Raw genomic sequence first — 24,631 nt, forward strand, 5'->3', positions numbered from 1 at the left:
GGAGGCCAACAAACATATGAAAAAATGCTCATCATCACTGGTCATCAGAGAAATGCAAATCAAAACCACATTGAGATACCATCTCACACCAGTTAGAATGGCGATCATTAAAAAATCAGGAAACAACAAATGCTGGAGAGGATGTGGAGAAATAGGAACACTTTTACACTGTTGGTGGGAATGTAAATTAATTCAACCACTGTGGAAGACAGTGTGGCGATTCCTCAATGACCTAAAAATAGAAATCCCATTTGACCCAGCAATCCCATTACTGGGTATATATCCAAAGGATTATAAATCATTCTACTACAAGGACACGTGCACACGAATGTTCATTGCAGCACTGTTTACAATAGCAAAGACCTGGAACCAACCCAAATGCCCAACGATGATAGACTGGATAGGGAAAATGTGGTACATATACACCATGGAATATTACGCAGCCATCAAAAACGATGAGTTCACGTCCTTTGTAGGGACATGGATGAACCTGGAAACCATCATTCTCAGCAAACTGACACAAGAGCAGAAAATCAAACACCGTATATTCTCACTCATAGGCGGGTGTTGAACAATGAGAACACATGGACACAGGGAGGGGAGCACTACACACTGGGGTCCGTTGGGGGGAAATGGGGGAGGGGTGGGGGGGTGGGGAGGTGGGAAGAGATAGCATGGGGAGAAATGACAGATACAGCTGAGGGGACGGAAGGCAGCAAACCATACTGCCATGTGTGTACCTATGCAACAATCTTGCATGTTCATCACATGTACCCCCAAACCTAAAATGCAATAAATAAAAAATAATAAATAAATAAATAAAATAAATAAATAAATATATATATATATATATATATATATATATATATATATATATATATATATAAATGCAAACCATGTGACCCAGGGGAAGTTATTTGTCCTCTCTAAATCTGTTTCTTCATCTACAAGCTGACTTCTGTCTCCCAGCATATTGTAAAGATAAAATGATGCAGTGCTTATGAAGTCGTTGGTACAATATGGAATGTATAGAAAAATATTCAGTAATGATTAGCTCTTAGTACTATGAATAGTCTGTCTTCCTTAAGAGATAAAAGCAGGAGGCTTAGAAATAGTAAGTGGTTATTCTTTGCCTCATCCCCCCACCCTCAACCTCAGAAGCTATAAACAGAGCAAAATCCCAAGTGAGACACTGGAGCTACTTGGACCCAGCTGAGAAACCCATTTCCCCCACCTGCCCAAATGCAGCTGATGTCACCTCACCACTACTGCAGTTCATACCATCCCAGAAGGGCCTCTGAGCCATGCGCCTTCCTTTCTCCAGCAGTCCTCCTGAAGGGAACCAATGCCTTGACATCCATAGTACTTGCCATTGACCCATAAGTCCTTGCCAGTTTCCTGCGATGCTTCCCATACAGCTGTCAAACCCTTCTTGGCAAATGCTTGCTGCAGGCATTATTTTCATGATTGGTCCACTGCTGTAAATCTCATTGCTGCTGCCTACTGGGTTTGGATGTCTAGTTTCTGTTTCAGAATTAACATGTCCCAGGCCAAACTTTTGAATACCCCCAACCCAACGATTCCTTCCTGTATAATCCTCATCTCAATAAATAGCGTCACCATGCTTGCCAGCTGTCACTTAGGACAAATACTGACACCACCCAGCCTAAGGCACCATCATCTCACATCTGGAGTATTGCTACCTAACAACTCCTTCTACTTTCTTTCTCTTAAAGTCTCTCTACAACATGAATCAGATAACCCTCTCCCATGGCTTACCACTACTCTTAAACAAAATCCAAAGTCCTTATCATGGCCTACAAGTCCCTGTGAGATCTGGCCCCTGCCTACTTCTCTGATCTCATTTTCCACTATTTTTTTTTTTGTTTTCTCACAGCTCTTGAGCCATAATGGCCTTCTTTTTTTCTTTTTTTCTTTTTTTTTTTTTTTTTTTTTTTTTTTTTGAGACAGTCTCACTCTGTTACCCAGGGTGGAATGCAGTGGTGCAATCTCGGCTCACTGCAACTGCCTCCGGGGTTCAAGCAATCTCCTGCCTCAGCTTCCCAAGTAGTTGAGACTACAGGTGTGCACCACAATGCCCAGCTAATTTTTGTATTTTTTTTTTTTTTTTTTTAGTAGAGATAGGATTTTGCCATGTTGGCCAGGCTGGTCTTGAACTCCTGTCCTCAAGCAATCCACTTGCCTCAGCCTCCCAAAGTGCTGGGGTTACAGGTGTAAGACACTGCACCCAACCTGGCCTTCTTATCCCAGGAATAACCTGAGCATGCTCCTGCCTCAGGACCTTGGCCCATGCTGTTTCCTTTGCCTAGAATACCATTCCCCCTAGATCAGGCGTCCCCAAACTATGGCCCGCGGGCCGCATGCGGCCCCCTGAGGCCATTTATCCGGCCCCCCTGCCGCACTTCAGGAAGGAGCACCTCTTTCATTGGTGGTCAGTGAGAGGAGCACAGTATGTGGTGGCCCTCCAACGGTCTGAGGGACAGTATGAACTGGCCCCCTGTGTAAAAAGTTTGGGGACGCCTGCCCTAGATAGTCACAGGTTTGTGTCCTTACTCCATTCAGGTCATTGCCAAGTGTCATCTCCTCATAGAGGCCTTTCCTTACCACCCTATGTACAGAAAGCATTCTCATCACTTTATTTTCTTTAGAACATTGTATTATATACTGTGCTGTTTATTGTCTTTACTCCCACTAGATGGAAGCTCCATGTTCACCATTGCATTGTTTAGCCCTTAAAATGGCACTTGATTCATAGTTGGTACTGGATACATACTTTTTAATTGGAAAATTGCTTTCTATGTGCTAGGTAGTGTTCTACATCTTTTATAAGTATCAATTATTTTAATCTCTCTAGTAGCTTTATGAGATAAGTACAATTATTATTATTATTTTAAGAGAGAGGCTCACTCTGTCACCCAGCCTTGACTGCAGTGGCACAATCTTGGCTCACTGCAACCTCCACCTCCCGGGTTCAAGGCATTCTCCTGCCTCAGGCTCCTGAGTAGCTGGGACTACAGGCGCCTACCACCATGCCTGGCTAATTTTTGTATTTTTAGTACAGTTAGGGTTTCATCATGTTGGCCAGGCTGGCCTCAAACTCCTGACCTCAGATGATCCACCTACCTCAGCCTCCCAAAGTGCTGGGATTATAGGCATGAGCCATTGTGCCCCGCTGGTAAGTGCAATTATCTTTCTTTTAGAGTTGAGGAATAGCTTCCCTTATGACCAGCTTGATCTGCAAGCTTCCACTGGCACATGATCACCTTTCTCTATATGTGTGTCAAGCATTGTGGAATAGGTACTTTTGTGACTATATCTGTCTAGTCCCAGCCTAAGCATGCTTTTCTTGGGAAAGATAACTTGTGGGATTACATGAGATCTGCTACTTCTGTGTTTGTAAAGTTCCCCCTGGTAAACTGTATTTTGCATTTGTACCATGTGTCATGAATGGAATGTATATTCATACCTCCTTTGCACGATGGTTAGATATTTCTGTTTTGGATTATGTTGTCATTCAAAAAGAAAGCATGACTCTAGACCAATAAAGCATGCCATCAGGATAAATACTGTATTTATAGAAATTCTTAAAATGGACTCCAATCCAATGATACTCTGTCTCTCCTGCTCTGTGCCTAGCCTCTAACTGCCATTCTACTTCCTTGAAGAGTAAGCTGGTTAACACATTCTTTGGCTTGACTGAAAGGCCACCTGTGTCTATGACTGGACTTTCTAGAAGCTCTTACTTCTTGCTTCCCATCTGGGCTCCAGTGAGCACTAACTTCGCTGGAAGAAGGTGTTTCAAGAAAAAGTCAAAATCCCCTCATGTCTAAGAGATCAGTACATCTGAATGAGATACTGATATTCTACCCCTTCCCATATATACCTAGAGCCTCTTTTTCTGGAAATTACTTCTGCTAGTTCTAAGCCATTTGGTTTCTTTGATTTTTTTTCCCCCTACCCTTCTAGGATTGTACTTGAAACCCTTTATTTTTATTTACTATAAAAATATGGATCAGGCCGGGCGCAGTGGCTCAAGCCTGTAATCCCAGCACTTTGGGAGGCCGAGGCGGGTGGATCACGAGGTCAAGAGATCGAGACCATCCTGGTCAACATGGTGAAACCCTGTCTCTACTAAAAATACTAAAAATTAGCTGGGCATGGTGGCGTGTGCCTGTAATCCCAGCTACTCAGGAGGCTGAGGCAGGAGAATTGCCTGAACCCAGGAGGCAGAGGTTGCGGTGAGCTGAGATCTCGCCATTGCACTCCAGCCTGGGCAACAAGAGCGAAACTCCGTCTCAAAAAAAAAAAAATATATATGGATCAAAGAATTCCACATTCCACTTTGTTCCCATCATCCCTCACAGCTATTTGCTTTGTGGGTGTGGGCCAGTTTTAGCTTTTTTTTTTTTTTTCAAACAGCAAGTCCTTTTAGAGGCAATATTGTCATCCATTGGTTTTTCTGCAAAGTCTGTGTTCTTTGGTATTTCTTTTTTTTTTTTTTATTGCATTTTAGGTTTTGGGGTACATGTGAAGAACATGCAAGATTGTTGCATAGGTACACACATGGCAGTGTGGTTTGCTGTCTTCTGTCCCCTCACCTGTATCTGTCATTTCTCCCCATGCTATCTCTTCCCACCTCCCCATCCCCCTGTCCCTCCCCCATTTCCCCCCAACGGACCCCAGTGTGTAGTGCTCCCTTCCCTGTGTCCATGTGTTCTCATTGTTCAAAACCCGCCTATGAGTGAGAATATACGGTGTTTGATTTTCTGCTCTTATGTCAGTTTGCTGAGAATGATGGTTTCCAGGTTCATCCATGTCCCTACAAAGGACGTGAACTCATCGTTTTTGATGGCTGCGTAATATTCCATAGTGTATATGTACCACATTTTCCCTATCCAGTCTATCATCGTTGGGCATTTGGGTTGGTTCCAGGTCTTTGCTATTGTAAACAGTGCTGCAATGAACATTCGTGTGCACGTGTCCTTGTAGTAGAATGATTTATAATCCTTTGGATATATACCCAGTAATGGGATTGCTGGGTCAAATGGGATTTCTATTTTTAGGTCCTTGAGGAATCGCTACACTGTCTTCCACAATGGTTGAATTAATTTACATTCCCATTTGGTATTTCTTAGAACCATTTAAAATTTCCTGTTGGATAGGATTTTGTCCTGTTGAAATTCTATTTGCAATGTTTTAAAATTTAGTTTAAAAACACACATATACACACACAGAGTCTTTCTCTTCTACCATCCACCCTTCTTTCTGTTGTTCATTAGCTTTGGCTACAGAGGCATTCTAGAGTTTAAAACCTTCCAGCTCTGTCTCACTGATTGGGATGCTTATGCTACAAGGAGAAAAGTCCTAGGAGATTAGCAAGTGCAGTGGAGCTGAACTTTAACTTGTGAGGTGTGGAAGTCAGGAGGTCAGAACAAAGCTGGCTGCTGCCCTGCCGTGTGGTGGGCAGAGCTCTCTGTCTCCGGAAGGCTCTCCCGAGATGTTTGGTGACACTGCAGCATTGTAGGATAGCAGAAGTCAGCAATGGGCAGGTTGGGGCAGTAACTGAGTAGCAGAGACATTAACAACCCAAATCCAGTCCTGGCACAAATGATAATGGGATCTTTACTTTTCTTCCTTTTCTTTCCCTCATTCCTCTCTCTACTCACCTTTCCTCTCCTTGGACTTCATACTATCTTATTAGCTTTCTTCTTTAATATAGAAGAAAATGCTGGTATGAAAAGGCACTATTCTAAGACTAAACTATGTAATTGAGACAGAAAACTGGATGCTATTAGGACAACAGGGGCAGCTAGCAGAGCTGTCTTGTTGAGCTTTGCTCTGCAGGGCAGATGATGACTGTGTTCTGCTTTCCTTCTCCTTAATTCCAGTCCTGACTCTTGCAAGGAAATAAGAGGTAGATGAGTTGAGAAATACTGCTGGGATGTAAGTCTTCTCAGTCTCAGAGTCCAGTTCTGCTTTTGCAAGTCTCTTCCATAGATAGGCCGAAGTTCTTTCCTTAGTCATGCCACATGTGCATCATGTGCCAAGTATTGCTCTGGGGATATAGTGATAGTCAATATAAAAACATTGCCCGCCCTCACATACCAGCAAGGAACAAAAGCTGTTGAGGTAATTGCAAGGGTGAACAGTGTTACCCAAAAGCATATTAAGGATACAATGGAAGCACGCAGTGGAAGCACGCAGTCAGAGAGCTGATCTGGTCTCCTTTACCTGTAGGCTTGGCCCTGCTTACACTATCAGCCCTTGTCCAGCTGCTGACTCTTAGAATCTGACTTGCCAGCAAAGACCTAGGAAGCCCTGGGCATCCATGTAAACTGGCCAGATACAGCCTTCCCCAGGTAACTACCATGTTAATGCAGTAAGTCAGGGCTTTGATCAGTTCCGTAGTTCTGCACTCTAGTTTTTTTGCCCTTTCAAAAGTTCTTAGTTCTTGCTAAGTCCCTCCCCTACAAAACCAAGTCCTTTTCTAATACCTTCAGCCACTGGCTGGGCTCTTCTGGGACAGGCCATTTCTCCATCCACCTGACTTTGATTCTAGCCCATCGCTGGAACTCCCACTGATATGTTCCACACGTTAGATTGAACCAACCTGTCTAAACCAAACCCAAGCTGGGCCTGGATCACAGAGAGTTTCCAGAGCTCCTTCAGTTCACCCTCAGTCCTTACTCTTCTGGCTCCTGGTTTTTCCCCTCTCCTCTTTCTTTTTGCTGTGATCCAACAGGCTTTGTGGTTAAGTCTGAGTGTGACTCTCTGGGCTTGTTGGCAACAGAATACCTATTGATTTGTTCTTTCTCTTTTGCACACATTGTTACGTATTGAACAATTAGTCAAAAAAAAAAAAATGTCATGAAACCCAGCATGCACTGTTTTGAGCACTGAGGAAATGCCAGTGAACAAAACAAAGATCCCTGAACTTCCATATATGCCCATCCATTCTGTGTGTGCTCTCTGTGAATGTAGGGCTTTAAAATCAGAGAGACTCTGACATGAGATCAGTCAGGCCCTCCACTCAATATACAACACACACTGTACTTCCAAATCTCCAAGTTTCTTAAGACCAAGGGGCCCAGGTTTTGCCTTATTTCCATGCCTCTCACTTCCACCACTGAAAATGAATCCAGCCAGGCACAGTGGCTCACATCAGTAATCTCAACACTTTGGGAGGTTGAGGTGGGAGGACTGTTTGAGACCAGCCTTGGCAACATAGACAGACCCTGTCTCTAAAAACATAAAAAATAAAATAAAATAATTAGCTGGGTGTGGTGCTGCATGCCTATAGTCCCAGTTACTTGAAGCTGAGGCTGGAGGATCACGTCAGCCTGGACCTCCCAGGTGGAAGTGAGTTGTTATTGCATCATTACATTTTAGCCTGGGTGATAAAGATTGACCCTGTCTAAAAAAAGGAAAGAAAAAAAAAAAAAGAAGGAAATGAAATGAATCCCCATGTGGACTGTTTCCAAACCACCCTGCTGAAAGCCTGACATCAGCTCACAAATTGCTCCACAAAGTTTATAAACTAAAACTGATAAATGAGCTTCAGGCTTGGAAATCAAATAATTGCTCTTTGAGACTTACAGAATAGACAACACAAATTGCTCATTGCTGACACAAAGATTCTAAGCTAAGTTTTCTGATTTCAGAGACTTTAACCATGATATTGAGGGAACACAAATCTGACTTTTGCTCTTATTAAAGCCTATTATAATATAATAACACAGCTCACTGCTGGATAAATACTCCTTTATTTCTCATTCCAACAGTAATTAGAATTTGTTGGTGCACACACACACATGTTCTGTATGGGGGCTTATAACCTGAACGTGTAGCTGTCTTTGTAGTTTTTTAGCTGTTTTGTTCTATGTTTTGCCTCTCTTCTGAGTTTCAGAGTTCACTTACTGACTATGATAATTCTGAGCAAACAAATATAACCTATTAAGAGCAATTACTATTAAGCAGAATTTTAAAATCATGCCCTAGGACCAAACACTTTTCTTGAGCCTTGAGACAAATGTCCCACATGCTGGCTGAGTAGAAAAGCCGAGGTTTGGATGATCTCCTGGGTGCTGCCAGAAAGCATAGGAATGTGCCGGTAATGTCAGGCAGAGCAGGGAGACATCAGATAGGTGGAATGGGGAACTGGCCATATGGTGTGATGTGAGAGATTCCCAAAAAAGGTCCTGGACTGAGAAAGTCCTTCCTCTCTGCTACAGACAGGGACTGTGATTGTTGGAATGAATGTGAGGTAAGCCTCTCCACTCTGACTTGTAGCCTATGACTGCCAACATCTCATTCAACAGGATGTAAATCTAGGGAGGAAGTCTCTGTCCTCAGGCTCTTGGCTCCTGGTGTGGAGCTAAGAAATTTCATGGTCTGTCCTGGCTCCCAGGCTGATGTTTTTGACCCACATGGAATTTGCCACCTTTTATTCCATTCTTGTTTTCCCAAACGTTTAGCAACGCCTTCTAAGAGCAAGGCACCATGTTAGACACTGAAACACATGGAAAAATAGTATGTATGTCCCTTCTTTCAAGGATCTGATGTTTTTTTTTAAAGTAAACATTTTTTAAAAGAAGCAAATGAGGAAGATCTTTGTAGTGATGGAATACTTCTGTGTCCTGATTACAGTGGTGGTTTCATGAATCTATAGTTGATAACACATCAGAGAATGACATACATTGTTTTAATGTCAGTGTCCTGGGTTTGATTTGTACTTATAGAACTACATGCATTATTTTAATGTCAGTTTTCTGGGTTCAATATTATATGATAGTTAGATAAAAGGTAACCATTGGGGGAAACTACATGAGGGTACAGGGGACCTCTCTGTACTATCTCTGCAACTTTCTGTGACACTAGAATTATTTCAAAATGAAGAGATTTACAAAAGTATGTAAGAAGTAGTTGCTCTCATTTCCATGTTTTGCCCAAGAACATAGGTTAAGGGAAGTTTAATGACTTGGTTAAAGTGACAGAACAGAGTGTGTGCATTAAGCAAGTGCATATTTAGGTCAAGTCAGGGGAGAAGTCTGGACTATTTCTGTTGATCTGAGAATCATCAGCCTTGGCATGATAATTACTGGTGTGGAAGTGGGTAAGACCACTGGTGAAGAAAGGCTGGAGAGCTGAGAAGAGCATCTTTGAAAAGATAAATAAAGAGACTGAGATGGGAGGAGCCAAAGAAAGGAGACAAACCAAAAGAAACGCTCCAATGGGAGCCCAGGGGAGAAATGAATCTCCAGAGTCAAATGCCGCTGAGAGGGCAAGAGGGATAAGGACTGGTATCCTGTGACTTCTGCCACAGGGAGGTCATTTGTGACTGATTGGAAATGAATGAGAGGAGAGAGACTGGAGACCACACATGTAAGATACTCTTTCAATAAACTCTGGTGTGAAGAGGAAGGGAGAGACAGGATAATAGATGGAATGGGATGCAGATTGGGCACGAGTTGTTTGTTTTAAGATGGGAAAGAGGAGGCCAGAGAGATGTTGAAGACTCGTGAGGGAGATGAGGCAATCAACTGATAACAGTGGACAAGCAGATGGAAGCGACAGGACTGAGAACAGGCAGAGAAGTTTGGCCTTAGATAGTGGAGAGATGCATCCTCTATTGCAGAGATATGGAGGGAGAAGTGATGGGTATGGATGTGGGTGGGATGTTAGAATTGGTGGCAGAATCTTACCAAGTTCCACTCTGAGATCTTCAGTGTTCCTTGTGAACTAGGAGATGAGGTCATCTGCTGAGAGTGAGGGGACAAGAGCATCAGAGATTTGCAGTGATAGGAGGAATTTTGAAATAGTTGTTGGGAGGTGGGGGATGAAGGTGACTAGGGTAACACATCAAGGAGACTGGAACACATTGAGGGCTGCAACCATGTACTGTTGCTGCCCCACTGAATCCCCTTGGCACTGATGGTTCTGATACAAACATACTAACAGCTTTCTATTGCAGGCACCTACAATATCGCCTGGGGGTGTTCTCTGGCTGGGAGTTTGTGACTTGTGCACAAGGCAGCCTGGAATGAAAGGCAATTAGGCCACTGAGAGCTGTTCTCAACCAATGACAGAGAGAAACATGGGGGTCAACTCACAGGTGGGGTCTTGGAGGTCTCCAACGGAACTGAGCCCACAGTAGTAATCTGCTCATCAACATACCCTGTGTTAGTTTCCCCCGCTCTGTCCCATTTCCCACTCCCTCTCCCTCTCTCTTCTCTCTCCTTTTAATTATTTTACTTGGGTTTATCTCCAAATAAACCACTCACATTCAGATCCTTGTCTCAGGCTCTGCCTTTGTGGAACTGCACCAAGAAAAGGTTGAAATTAGTGAATATCAATCTAACATCGTACTTTTCTACCAAGATGTGATCATCTAGCAGTGCTTGGCAGCCTAGGTATGAAAAACAAAAACAAAAGATAAGAGCTTTTGCTGCAGATGCAATGAGAATAATGAGGCAAAGGTGCTTAAGATACTGTCAGGAGAAAGTTTGAAATGGTGGATCATTAAGTCTAAGATGAATGGGGGTGTAGATTAGAGGACCTGAAGTAAAAAGAGAACAAATGTATTATGACAGTTAGGCACGCCAGTTGAGAGGATAAGAGAATGTGATTAGAGAGGGGTATACCTGATTCACTAATTTTAGAGATAAGGCAGTTTGTGTGTACTGTGGCCGTGAGAGTGTGTGACTATAGAGTATCAAACTACTGTATTTTATTGAAAATGAAGCATTCAAAATTTTCAGGGACTGGAAATGGGATGACATGTCTTCACAGATATTTAAGTCACCCTGGATGATAGTGGTTTGAAAGACTGTATGTCAGGTGCCAAAGTCTATAATTAATAAAGGTAGAGGCTGGGCTCAGTAGCTCATGTCTGTAATCCCAGCACTTTGGGAGGTCAAGGCAGGAGGATCACTTGAGGCCAGGAGTTCGAGACCAGACTGGGCAACATAATGAGACCTTGTCTGTACAAAGAAATAAATAAAATTAAGCTAGGTACAGTGGTATGAGGGGATGAGGTGGTGGGATAAATTGAGCCCAGGAGGTCAAGGCTGCAGTGAGCTGAGATCACACCAGTCAGTGACAGAGTGAGACCCCATCTCAAATAATAGTACTACTACTAATAATAATGGTAGAATGATTAGAAACTCTGCTGATGAGAAAAGATCATGGTTGACATAATTGAATAAATGGGCTGTAAAGAATCGATAATTGAAGCCATCTCTCTGCATCAATATACTGGGTTTTTAAAACCCGCAGTTACTTTTGCACCAACCTAATATATTTTTATCACTCTTTTTAAGGGCTGCATAGTGTTCCATGGATGCTTGGACCACGATTTATTTAGCCAACCCCTACTGAAGAACATTAAAGTTGTTTCCTGTTTTTCAAAAGTATAAACAAAGTGTGAGTACATCTTTTCAAATTTGCATTATCTCTTTGGAATAAAGTCTGACAAGAACTGTTGCAGTGAAGAGTATGTACATCTAATGTTTTGATACTTTTTGTCAGATAGCCCTTTTGAGAAGTTGTGTCATTTTGTATACCCACAGAAAAAGCACAAAATGTGTATTTCTCTTAACCATATCAATGTGTGAGTCTGATCAATTTTTAGAGGTCTTTGCTAGTCTGATAGGTGAAAATCATTTTGTTATTTTTTTAATTTGCCTTCTGAATATTAGTGAATTGAACATTTTTCATTTTTCCATATGTTTGTTGACCATTTCCATTTGTAATTTATCTGTTTGTGACTTCTACCCATTTTTCTCTATTAGATTTTTAATTTTTCTTGGTTTATATAAGCTCTTTTATTATTGTGCAGATATTAGCCCTTTACCTTTGGACAGTATTGTTAATATTTTCCTCAGTTTGTCATTGGTCTTTCAACTTTGTGTATAATTTTTTTTGCCACACAGAAGTTTTCAATTGTACTCAACATTATTTATCATTATTTTTCCCTATATTATTTTACTTTTGTGTTTAAAAGTGTTTACATGTAAATCTTTGGCCTGTCTTAATTTATTTGGTACAATGAGGTAAGCATTTAATATTTTCTTGCTAGTTACTATCCTATCTTCCCAATATTTTTGAAAGCTCCCTCCTTTTCTTCAGGGATTTGAATGCCACTTTTTATCACATACTCAAATGCCTACGTCTCTTCCATTCTCCAACCCTGTGCAATCCTGGGCCTCTACCTATGTCAGAGTGTGAGCCCCAGCCCAGTTCCTAGCTCAACAGCAGCCAGGGGAATTGAGCAGTGTCTCAGATGGTGTCTCCCTCCTCATTACACCCACATCTGTGTTAGAGGCTGTCATTTTCTTATGTGACCACATCTCCTGTTGGGTTTGACTCAGCTGGGACTCAAAGTTTTTCCCGGGATTTTTCTAATTAAAATAAAGTGTGACTGTCCCTCTCAAAGAGTAAAGCTGTAAGATAAAAAAGGAGGAAAAAGGAAGTTGTGTTATGGTTAGGTTTCCTTTCGGGTAGAGAAGATTATCTACAATGAACAAGAATGGGAGTAGCACATAGAAAGAGGCAGAGATTCCAAATGGAGAAAAAGAGAGCCCTGGCAGCCATCCAGTTCTTGGTTCCCATATGGGAGGCCCAGGAAGCAGTGGGGGAGGGTAGGATGGCTGCAGCATTGCAGCAGCACTTGGGGAACAAGACTGACTCACACAGTGACTAGAACATTCATGGGCGGCTCCTTCAAAGCACAAAAATAAATGGGTATTTAAAAGCAAAGTGGCATACTGCCTGGGCATTTACTCCCTGGACTGCAGCACTGGGATGAGGGCTCCTCCATTCTGGCCATTGCTTTAGGTGCTGCCATGATCTCCACTTGCAGCAGCCTATCCCCTGCTCGCATCTTCAAAACCTGCCTGGGTGAACATTGATCTCCAGCTGGAATCAGAAGGGACGCCCAGATTCTAGTGTCCCTCCCACCCAGACCCTGCTCTCGATCTTGATCATTTCCCTCCCTGTTACTACGTTAAGGAGCCATTGCCTTTCTTTTGGGCACTCACCCTAAATACACTGATTCTTCCCTCTTTTAACACATTGGGGCTGTGGCTTCTCTTCTAAGAGTGGCTAATCAGCAAGTTTGAATACAAACTTCTAAATCCTCACATTATTTTTTCTAGGGACAGCTTCCTTAAATCTTTATTCAATCATACCCTTCAAAAGTGAGTTATATTTAGGTTTCAAAGGTTAAAAGAAAGGAAACAAAAAAGTTTAATCTCTATCAAGACATTCTGTTACATAAATTCTTGAGCAAGAAAAAATGTTATTTTTAATCGGAGAGACTTAACCATCACTATTGTTCCTCGTATCATTCTAAGAACCTCAGTGACACTAGTGCTGCTTCTGCTGGTGCTCTGCCGGTGGAGTTTGCTGCTGGTCTCTCCACCCACAGAACCTCTATTGCTCCAGTACCCAGAGGTAGGTTACCCATCCCTAGAGTCCTTTGAATTCTGCCATTATTGCTGTTCGTGCTACTCTCTTCAATCACCATGCCCAGCCTACCACCAAGTCTCATGTACACTGATATTGTAAGTCCTTGCTTTTGGAGAAGGGGCAGCCTGCCTATCCTATCTCCTTCTTGGTAGGCCTAGGGCTGCCCCAGATGCTTGTGCAGCTTGGGCCCTGCACAAAGATGCCTGTCTGAGGGGCAGACAGAGGCTGAAATTCAGTGCTCAACACAGGAGTCTCGGCATCATAGTGAGTGGGGGGTCTGCCTCAAGGAGGGCATGACTTACTAATTTGCACAAAAGTCCTGTATGGGCTGGCAGCAGTCCTGGGGCAGGACTTGGAGGAACCATAAGGCAGCCCAGAGTTTTAGCCTTTTGCATTAGGAAAATAGACCAGCCCTCTCACAGTATTTACCGGGAAGGTCCATTTTAGGTGTTTCACATTTTAGGTGCTTGTGAGTTTCTCTCAGTCCTTTCTGATGGGAAGCCTTTGGCCACTCACTGACTGTACTTCAAACAAGTGTGAACATTTACCTCTTCATCCCTTTGGCTGAGAGGCACCTGTATGGCTCTTCATTAGCCCTCTTTCTTTCCAAAAGCTTAAGAATTTGTTTGTAAATAGGATAGCCCATACCCTGAAAAAGAAGAAGAGAACATCTACAGAATTGTCAACTCAATGCCCTTCCAGCCCCCTTCTCTTAGGAACTGTCACTCCTCTTCCATTTCTCCCTCCTCTTTATGCCCACATCTATGTTAGAGGCTGTCATTTTCTTATATGACCACATCTCCTGTTGGGTTTGACTCAACTGGGACTCAAAGTTTTTCTCTGGGATTTTTCTGATTAAAATGAAGAGTGACTGTACCTCTTAAAGCGTAAAGATGTAAGATAAAAAAGGGAGAAAACGGAAGTTGTATATGGGTAGGTTTCCTTGCTAGTAGAGAAAGTTGATCTACAATGAACAAGAATGAGAGCAGCACATAGTAAGAGGCAGAGATTCCAAATGGAGAAGAGGAGAGCTCTGGCAGCCGTCCAGTTCTTGGTTCCCATAGTTCCATGAGGCCCAGCTGGATTCCAATTTTCCCCATCATTTGGTTACTAACCTTCTTGGATTTTTCTGAACCAGCAACCCCCACACCCTACTCCATTTCTTTAGGCTAATGCAAACTGTGTTTCTGTCACTTTGCAACCAAGAGCTCTACTTTCTACAAAGGCAAATCAAGTACCATAGGAAGGTTTTGCTTTCCTAGTTAGACTCCACTGGGCCTGATTATAAGGGTTATTTCACATAGGTGAAACCCACAGGTCTGTCGGCTCATCTGTCACTCAGATGGCTAAATAGGGTTTACTACCTGCTGAAGTTTTACTATAAAGGGAATAGTTAAGGAAATGGGTCCAGCGGGATTTTCTGGTTCACAATAATGTTAATTTCCTGAGAAAACCACTTGATCTCAGACAAGGAATTTTCTTTTTCTAGAAACAAGGCATTTGCTTTTTCTTGAGAATTGTTTTATTTTGTTTTGTTTTTAAACAACAAAGTGCTATTGTATAGTAGGCATTCTTGAGATGACTTCCTTTCTATACATATATATGAGCAGGTTAAATAGGGACATAAGCAGAATAAACAGTATTGAAAATGTACATGTATGAAGCTCAGTTTGAAGAATGTCTGCTGAGATTTTGCCCATGTTTTCACACTCTTATTATAAATCTATTTTTCATGCTTGCATTAATGACATTTATTCAGTGATCATTCATCAATATCCAGTTTGCAAAAACTCTATGGAAGCAACAGAATTGAGAAAAAGAGTTCCTTACCACAGGGTGTTTATAATCCTATCTTGAGACACACTGGTTAAAAAATTAATACAAGGCCAATTGAAATGAATGCTGTGACAGAGAATGCAGGATTCTGGGAGCATTAAGGAAGAAGAGACTAATCCCAGCTGGGGTGGTACATAACTGGCTCTCCATGTGGCAGATTCACATTAACCAAGCTCTGAGAAATTATCTACAAATCTGCAATGCCAGGTTATCGTTTTTCAATGACAACTGTTTCTGACAAGGGTCTAGACACTTCTTTGGTTCTACATGAGCTTACTGCAGTACCTTTAAACTGATACCTGACACTTCCCCAAATGAGATTCTATTTTATGATGAATCTTTCTCAAAATACTTCATAATTATAATGCTTACAGATTTCATAAGGCAAGAGGAAAGGCAGTGAGTGGTTTAATGGATACAGTCCAAGGACAAATTTCTTACTAAAAATGAACAAGGGTTGATAAGCCTTTTCTGCAAAGGGCCAGATAGTGAATATTTTCAGCTTTGCAGGCTATAAGATTTGTCCCAACTACTCAGCCATGCTGTTTTAGATCAAAAGCAGCCACAGGCAATACAGAAATGATGAGCATAGCTGTGGTCCAATAAAACTTTATTTGAAAAAACAGGCAGATAGCTTCATTTGATTTGAGGCCCATAGTTTGCTGATCTCTGACTTAAAAGAGAGAGGTTAGGAACATTTAATAAAAAGATCCTGCTAGCACCTGTGCATTGCAGAGAGAGCTAACGGTGAAAAAGACACAATCTAAAGTCCAGTATAGTGCAGGAAATCAGTAAGAAAATAACCAGAATATGAGGCAAAAAAGGAGTAAGTGCCTTAAATGAGGAACAGATACTTCTAACTTAGAAAAGTCAGAAGGGGCCAGGCACAGTGACTCATGCCAGTAATCCCAGCACTGTGGAAGTCTGAGGTAGGTAGATCACATGAAGCCAGGAATTCAAGACCAGCAAAACAAGGAGAAACCCCTTCTCTACTGAAAATACAAAAATTAGCTGGGTATGGTGGTGCACTCCTGTAATCCCAGCTATTCAGGTGGCTGAGGCACAAGAATCACTTGAACCCAGGAGGCGGAGGTTGCAGCGAGCCAACATCACACCCAAGCCTGGGTGACAGAGGAGACTGTCTCAGAGAAAAAAAAAAAAAAAAAAAAAAGAAGAAGCCAGAAGGCATAGGGTCTGTTCAACTAGAGAAAGGAAGAGGGATTTTAGAAAGAAGAACTGGGCACAGGGATAGTTAGAAGGAAAATTTCTTACTGAGTTATGGGCCCACACCTTTGCCTCTCCCTGACTCCTGAGCTCCTTAACCAGTACCATAAGAACATTCCCTTTCTATGAGTCTGCAGAAAGTCCCTGGCATTTCTCATTTGAGATAATCTTGAAATACGGTCTAGCAAGACCAATTCAAATATGAGACTGGACTCCCTAATTTTGTACTTTGATTCCAAATGGACCAAAATGCCCTAGAGTAACCAGAGTAAAAAGGCCCTTCATTGAGGTTCTCCCAATGTCACTTATATCTCACTAGTCCCTTTGCCCCAAATAAGTATCTTTACACTTAGTAAAGCTAAAGCATGAAGTGTGAGAAACCTAGTCATCTCTAAGCAAGGCTATAGTTCACATAATGGCCCAGGAGGCGGGAGGGCTTGGGATTCTTTAGGCAGGACTCCCTGTGGTATTGAGAGTTCCTTTCCAATAATCTCCTCAGGGCAGTCCGTACCAAAACTTAGGGTGGCTCTATCTTGTAAACTAGCCAAATAAATGTAAATGAGAATAAAACATAAAATAATTTTAACCAATGAGATCAGCAAAGATTAAACGTTTTTTAAATGATCAGAGTTAAGAAATGGATAGGGAATACATATGCTTGTTTTCTTTTGATGGAAGCATTAATTGGAACACAGATGCACTTAGTAGTTTGTACAAAATACCTTTGGTTCAGCATTTTTATTTTTAGAAATGTATTCTTAAGAATGACTGGACAAGTGTATCCAATATAGTGATAACTACAGCATTTTTTATAGAGAACAACATAAATATCCAGCAATAGACTCATTTAAATCAATAATGATACATTCAAATGATAGCTATCCTTCCAGCAATAAAAGTAATATTTTAGAAAATATCTAATAGCATGGAAGTATAATATATTGAATATTAAAGTAGTTTACAGAATAATATGATAGTATAAGTTTATACAAAATACAGAATACACACATGCGTGTCTGTACACACACACACACACACACACACACACACACACACACAACCACTGCACTCCAGACTGTAACACAGCAAGACTCCATCTCAAAAAAAGAAGTCTTTACAGGTAGACTTCCCACTAGTAACTGTAGTTATATCTTGGGTGAGGAAAGGAGGGACTGTCCTTATGGAATGCTGCATAACAACTCACCTTAAAATGTGGTAGCACTATTGATTTATTAACTCCCCCTGTTTATGTAAATCAGGAATTTGGGAACTGCTTAACTGGGTGGTTCTGCATCAGGGGTTCCCATGAGATTATAGTAAGACTGTGGCTGGGGTTGGGGTTATCTCGAAGGCATGTTCATTCACACTTCTGGTGCCTGAGCTGGGAAGGCTTAAATAGTTGGGACTATTTCTGGGACTCTCTCTTTATCTTTCTGTTTCTCTTCTCTTTTCTTTTCTTTTTTTTTTTTTTTTTTTTTTTTTTTTTTTTGAGACAGAGTCTCTCTGTCACCCAGGCTGGAGTACAGTGGCATGATCTCTGCTCACTGCAACCTCCACCTCCCGGGTTCAAGAGTTTCTCCTGCCTCCTGAGTAATTGGGATTCTACTACTAGGAGGCATGTACAGGCAAGTCCCAGCCTTACCAGTAGCTGGGGCTACAGGCATGTACCACCGCCTCTGGCTAATTTTTATATTTTCAGTAGAGACGGGGTTTTACCATGTTGGCCAGGCTGGTCTTGAAGTCCTGGCCTTGAGTGATCCACTTGCCTCAGCCTCCGAAAGTGCTGAGATTATAGGCATGAGCCACTACGCCTGGCCTCCTCTGTGGCTTTTCTTAATATGTGATCTCCTCAGCATGGAGGTTTCAATTTAGTAGACTTCCTACTTGGCAATTTAGGGCTCCAAAGACAGAATTGCAGAGAGAGTGAGAACCAGGGAGAAGTCATATTGCCTTTTATGATCTAGCCTTGGAAGTCACTTTTGCCACAATCTATTGGTAAAAGGCAGTTTCAAACGTCTGCCCAGGTCCAAAAAGTGGGAACCCAGACCCCACCTCTCAATGGAGGAATGTCAACATCTCATGCGAAGAGAATGGGCCGGGCACGGTGGCCCACGCCTGTAATCCCAACACTTTGGGAGGCTGAGGCAGGCGGATTACGAGGTCAAGAGATGGAGACCATCCTGGCCAACATGTTGAAACCCCGTCTCTATTAAAAATTCAAAAAGTAGCTGGGCATGGTGGCACGTGCCTGTAATCCCAGCTACTCAGGAGACTGAGTGAGGAGAATCGCTTGAATTAGGAAGTCAGAGGCTGCAGTGGGCCAAGATCGTGCCACTGCACTCCAGCCTGGCAACAGAGTGAGACTCTGTCTCAAAAAAAAAAAAAAAAAAAGAGTATATGGAGTGGGAATATAGAATAGTGCAACCTTCTTTGGAAAATACATTCTGCTCCAGTGTATTTTTATGTAATTTCATATGTTTTAATTTTTACAATGAACATGTCTTTTTTTAGAATGAAAAACAAAAGATTACTCCAATTTTAAAATATATTAAATAAAAAAGGAATGAAACATTTCTTCCAGTTTTCCCATATGAAGAGCTTTAAAAGTCACATTACATCCTGGCTATACCATAGTGCAGTGTTGTAAGTTGGAGTAATTCTTTTGAAAGTAGAGGAGCCGGGCGCGGTGGCTCAAGTCTGTAATCCCAGCACTTTGGGAGGCCGAGGCGGGTGGATCACGAGGTCGAGAGTTCGAGACCATCCTGGTCGACATGGTGAAACCCCGTCTCTACTAAAAATACAAAAAATCAGCTGGGCATGGTGGCACGTGCCTGTAATCCCAGCTACTCAGGAGGCTGAGGCAGGAGAATTGCCTGAACCCAGGAGGCGGAGGTTGCGGTGAGCCGAGATCGCGCCATTGCACTCCAGCCTGGGTATCAAGAGCGAAACTCCGTCTCAAAAAAAAAAAAAGAAAGTAGAGGAGTTAATATACCTTATAATTATCACAAAGTGATCTATTTCAAAGCAGTCCCCATTAAAGCTACAATCGCATTATGACGGCTTGATTTAAAATAGGACTATGAATTAGAGGTTTATCTATTTTTTCAAAACTGTTTTAGGCTATTTTAAATTTTAAAGTCAAGTAAAGTTGGAGAAATAATTTCTTTTTTTTTTTTTTTTTTTTTTTTGAGACGGAGTTTCACTCTTGTTACCCAGGCTGGAGTGCAATGGCGCGATCTCGGCTCACTGCAACCTCCGCCTCCTGGGTTCAGGCAATTCTCCTGCCTCAGCCTCCTGAGTAGCTGGGATTACAGGCACGCGCCACCATGCCCAGCTGATTTTTTGTATTTTTAGTAGAGACGGGGTTTCACCATGTTGACCAGGATGGTCTCGAACTCTCGACCTCGTGATCCACGTGCCTCGGCCTCCCAAAGTGCTGGGATTACAGGCTTGAGCCACCACGCCCGGCCTGTTTCTTATAATAATATCACTCAGTGTTCTAGAGTAAGTAAATGATTCCTAGTGTGACAACCTTACCAACAAGTAAAATTTACCTAACCACATCCTTAGCAGGATTTCAGGGGCACTAGAAAGCTTGTGGCCTTGCCCCAGAGCTTCTCTCACCACTGAGACCCAGAGTTCTGCCACAGTTTTGTTTTTGGACCTTAATACTTCCTACCTTTCAAATTAAAAAAAAAAAAAAATCCATGAGAAAATGTAGCACTTTAAGTTTCACTGATAATCTACTGCAGGGCACATGGCTTTCTGATCCTTGCAGGTGAGAAGGTTCTGAAGCCCAAATACAACCTTTGTGTAGTTAATTGTCTACTAGCGCCCACTATGTTGGTGCTTATTACTGATTAATTATAACTGCTTTCTGCCGTGCTGTCCCATGCATTGTCAGTAGTTTCTCCTTTACATTTTCATTTTCAGTGAAATAATTCAATCACAGGGTTTGAAAAAAAAATTGAATAATACAAAATTATTCATATTGAGAGGCAATAGTTTCCTGCCCCACTCCACCAAAATCCAAATGAGCATTTTAAAATAATATGCATACTCAACTATTTATGATTTATCAATGTTAAACATGGTATATCAACTTCTTACTGCAATGGGTGGTGACACAGTTTGCTTCCCACACCTTTCCCAATTTCCCCTCTACTCTCCTTTTACTATAATTACATCACCATTTTTGTTCTGATACTGGTGACCTTAAAATTAATTATTAAAACAAAGAGCTAAATGCTACAAAAGCAGTAAGATAGACATTTTACATAAGGAAGAGGAACTGAAGATTTAGGCTATAAAGTTAGTGTGAGAAATTATATTAAAATTCAGTTGTCAGCCAGGTGGGGTGGCTCACACCTGTAATCCCAGCGCTTTGGGGGGCCAAGGTGGGTAAATCACCTGAGGTCAGGAGTTCGAGACCAGCCTGACAAACATGGAGAAGCCTTGTCTCCACCAAAAATACAGAACTAGCCAGGCGTGGTGGCGCATGCCTGTAATCCCAGCAACTGGGGAGGCTGAGGTAGGATTATCGCTTGAACCCGGGAGACGGAGGTTACGTTGAGCCGAGATTGCGCCATTGCACTCCAGCCTCGGCAACAAGAATGAAACACTGTCTCAATAAATAAATAAATAAATAAATAAATAAATGTGAGCTATAAACATATTTAAGGAAGATTTATACGAACAATTATTTAAAAAGAAAAAAAAATATGTGGTTGTCTTTAACATTCAGTTTGAACTAAATGCCTCCCATTTAATTCACCTGTCAGGGGAAACTTCACACACAAAATGGAGTTAACTGTGCTGCTAAAAAAAAAAAAAAAAAGCATTTGAATATTAGAAATCAGGTGATATGGCAGTGGATAGGGAACCCTAGTAAAGATTAAAACTGGCTAATTACTCTAGGGATAGAGAGAAGAGGCCTGGGTGAAAAAGTGGGAGACCAAGCAATAGACTGAAGGCTCAACGTGACAGAGACCACCAGTTGCCTGCCCAGCTTACAATTAGAACCCCCATGTTGTCAAGTATGGCAATGAATTTGGTCAGATAAAAATATTAGGGTTGCACATGCTATACTTAGCAATAAAAATGCAGGACTCTCAGTTACATTTGTATTTCAGATAAACAATGAATGCTTTTAGCATAAGCATGCTCCATGCAATATTTTATCCACCATCTTTGAGAAGTATATTTACCAACCTCCCTTGAAGACAGTGGTGGTCAAAGATATGTCAGAAGAGGTCACTGTGTAGAGCATCTAGGAAAGTACTCACATGGCAGGCACGCACGTATCCTATTCTCTTCCTCCTTCCTTCTGCCTGGAATGCTAACAAGTAGCAGCTGTCCAGTGATCATGAGACAAGCTGGAGGGTGGAATCCAGTACTACGGACAGATTATAAACAGAGGAAGGAGACTGGTCAACACTGATGATGTCACAGAACAACTCAACAGCCCTGATTTATCTTACATGAGAAAAAACAAATTTCTGACTAATGTAAGCTAGTTAGTTGGGTTTTTATCTTACGTATTTGAACTCAAATCCTAAACCAAACACTCATGTGCCATCAGCAAAAGATCAGAACCTTTGTCAGAAGCAATCTTTTTTTTTTTTTTTTTGAGATGGAGTTTCGCTCTTGTTACCCAGGCTGGAGTGCAATGGCGCGATCTCGGCTCACTGCAACCTCCGCCTCCTGGGTTCAGGCAATTCTCCTGCCTCAGCCTCCTGAGTAGCTGGGATTACAGGCACGAGCCACCATGCCCAGCTAATTTTTTGTGTTTTTAGTAGAGACGGGGTTTCACCATGTTGACCAGGATGGTCTCGATCTCTCGACCTCGTGATCCACCCGCCTCGGCCTCCCAAAGTGCTGGGATTACAGGCTTGAGCCACCACGCCCGGCTCAGAAGCAATCATTTTGAGATAATACATAATATATAACACAGCAAGATAATTTAAAATGAATAATAATAAAGTCAAAAACCTGTGGAAAGCTCCCACAAGTCATCACAGCCTGCATGCAGCTGACTGTTCTAAAATAGGGGATTCCCAGGGCTTAGTTCATCCAGAAACTGCTGGGAACTTCAGGTATACAGTCAGCCCACACATCCGCCTAGAGTGGCTTCTAGAGAGTGATGACTTCATCTTGTTGCCTACCTTCTGCTATTCATTTGGGTGCCTCTCATTTACAGATGCTACTCTGGAACTATATGGAGAAAAGGAATCTAAGACATGTAATTCTTGGCTCCTCTTTTCCATTATGTAGGAGGAAGGCAGGGATGTTGACAACAAGCAAGCCTAAATCTGAATTAAATTTTTTTTGTTTCATCACTTATTTTATTATTATTGTTGTTGTTGTTGTTGTTGGGACAGGGTCTTGCTCTGTCACCCAGGCTGGAGTACAGCAGTGCAATCATAGCTCACTGTAACCTCAACCTCCTGGGCTCAAGCAACCCTCCATGATGGTACATGACTGTACTCCAAGCTAGCCCCCAGAAGCTAGGACTACGGACATGCACCACCATGCCTGGCTAAGTTTTTTATTTTTATCTTTGTAGAGATGAGGTTTCGCTACCTTGACCAGGCTTGCCTCAAACTCCTGGCCTCAAGTAATTGTCCTGCCTTGGCCTCCCAAAGTGCTAGGCTTATAGGCATGAACCACTGCACCCAAACTGTTTATTTTTTTTTAACTTTTTTTGTTTGTTTTAAAAGTCTATGTGTGAATAATCATCAGAGTAAACAGACAACCCACAGAATAGGAGAAAATATTTGCAAACTATGCATCTGATAAAAACTAATATCCAGAATCTACAAGGAACTCAAATTAGTAAGAAAAAAGTAATCCCATCAAAAAGTGGGCAAATGACATGAATAGACAATTCTCAAAAGAAGATAGATAAATGGCCAAGAAACACATGAAAAAAATGCTCACCATCACTAATCATCCGGGAAACTCCCTGTTAGAGACCTGGCAAAAACTCTACCAGCCCGAAGTGTAGCTCCAAAGCAAAGGCTGCCTGTTGAGGAAGTCCTGTGTTAGGTACAAATAGGCAGGCCTTCATACCACCATCTTGCTTAGTTGTTGGCTGAGAGATGCTCCAAGAAAAGCATGACCTCAGCTTCAAAGCTGTCACGAGTTAATAACTGGAGGCCGTCAGCTAACCATGCTCCTCACAGTGGGTACCAAGTCCTTTCTCCAAGCAAGGGCAACTGAGAAGCACATTTCTGTAAATGCCACCCTGGGAAATAGAATTTTTAAGTTAGGCACATTGCTGCCCCACAGAAACTTGGAGTTCTGTTAGTAAGGAAGAAGAAAAGTCTTAGGTGGGACACTTGTATCTGACACCCTTTGTTAAGCTTCCTAGTCTGGAGACAGGAATAGTTTTGCCAGAGAAAGAAGGACTGTTTGTTGAACAAGCTTCTATTAGTATTTGTGTTCCATGGTGAAAGGAACATAATGTGTTCCAAGGTGTCAAGAAACATAAGTCGTCTTCATTAGAGAACAGCACCCTGGTTGTCCATCTTCCCATGGCATCAAGTTGCCTCTTTTGTTGGGTAATCCAAAAAGAAATGGGGCTAGCTCACAAGTCAGTGATAGACAGTGATAGAAATAAGTGAACAGGAGTGCCACTTTTTGTCCTTCCTCCTAAATTTTGTACATCTCTGAAGTCACTGGCATAATTAAGGTTTTTCCCTTTGGGCGTATAAAGATTTGCCTCATTGATACTTGATTGGTAAACTGGGGAGAGACCAATTATTCAATCCTCTCTCCTGATGTTGGATAATGCAGAGGCTGTTTGGATGGTGCAAAGGCTCATTCAAAAACAGAATTCTCCAAGGAAAACAGAAATGAGTGGAGTAAGCAATTTAGGAGCTTTAGGTTTCGTCATTTAGGTTGATTGTTCTCTATTTTGCTGAAGTAATTTCCTCTAATCTGAATGTTACTAAGGCTATTGAGAAAAATTCCCTGTCTCTAGCATCAGGGAAATGCAGTCAGCTTTCTACAGATACAGTCAAGAGTAATTATGAAGTTTAGAAAAGATACCCTGACTCTCTCCCTCTGCTGATATCTGGTC

At 41.9% G+C, this 24,631-nt stretch overlaps 1 protein-coding gene across 4 annotated transcripts in view; it reads left to right on the forward strand.

Moving 5' to 3' along the window:
* STK38L (serine/threonine kinase 38 like) overlaps positions 1–24,631 on the forward strand; it is a 193,606-nt gene that overhangs the window by 68,262 nt on the left and 100,713 nt on the right. For all 4 annotated transcript variants that reach the window (XM_074402955.1, XM_074402953.1, XM_039472310.2 and 1 more), the window contains one exon: positions 11,340–11,442. The gene's annotated coding sequence lies outside the window, so the exon portion shown is untranslated. The remainder of the gene's footprint in view (positions 1–11,339; positions 11,443–24,631) is intronic.

This window comes from Saimiri boliviensis, chromosome 7, assembly GCF_048565385.1.
Source record: "Saimiri boliviensis isolate mSaiBol1 chromosome 7, mSaiBol1.pri, whole genome shotgun sequence".
Lineage (NCBI taxonomy): Eukaryota > Metazoa > Chordata > Mammalia > Primates > Cebidae > Saimiri > Saimiri boliviensis.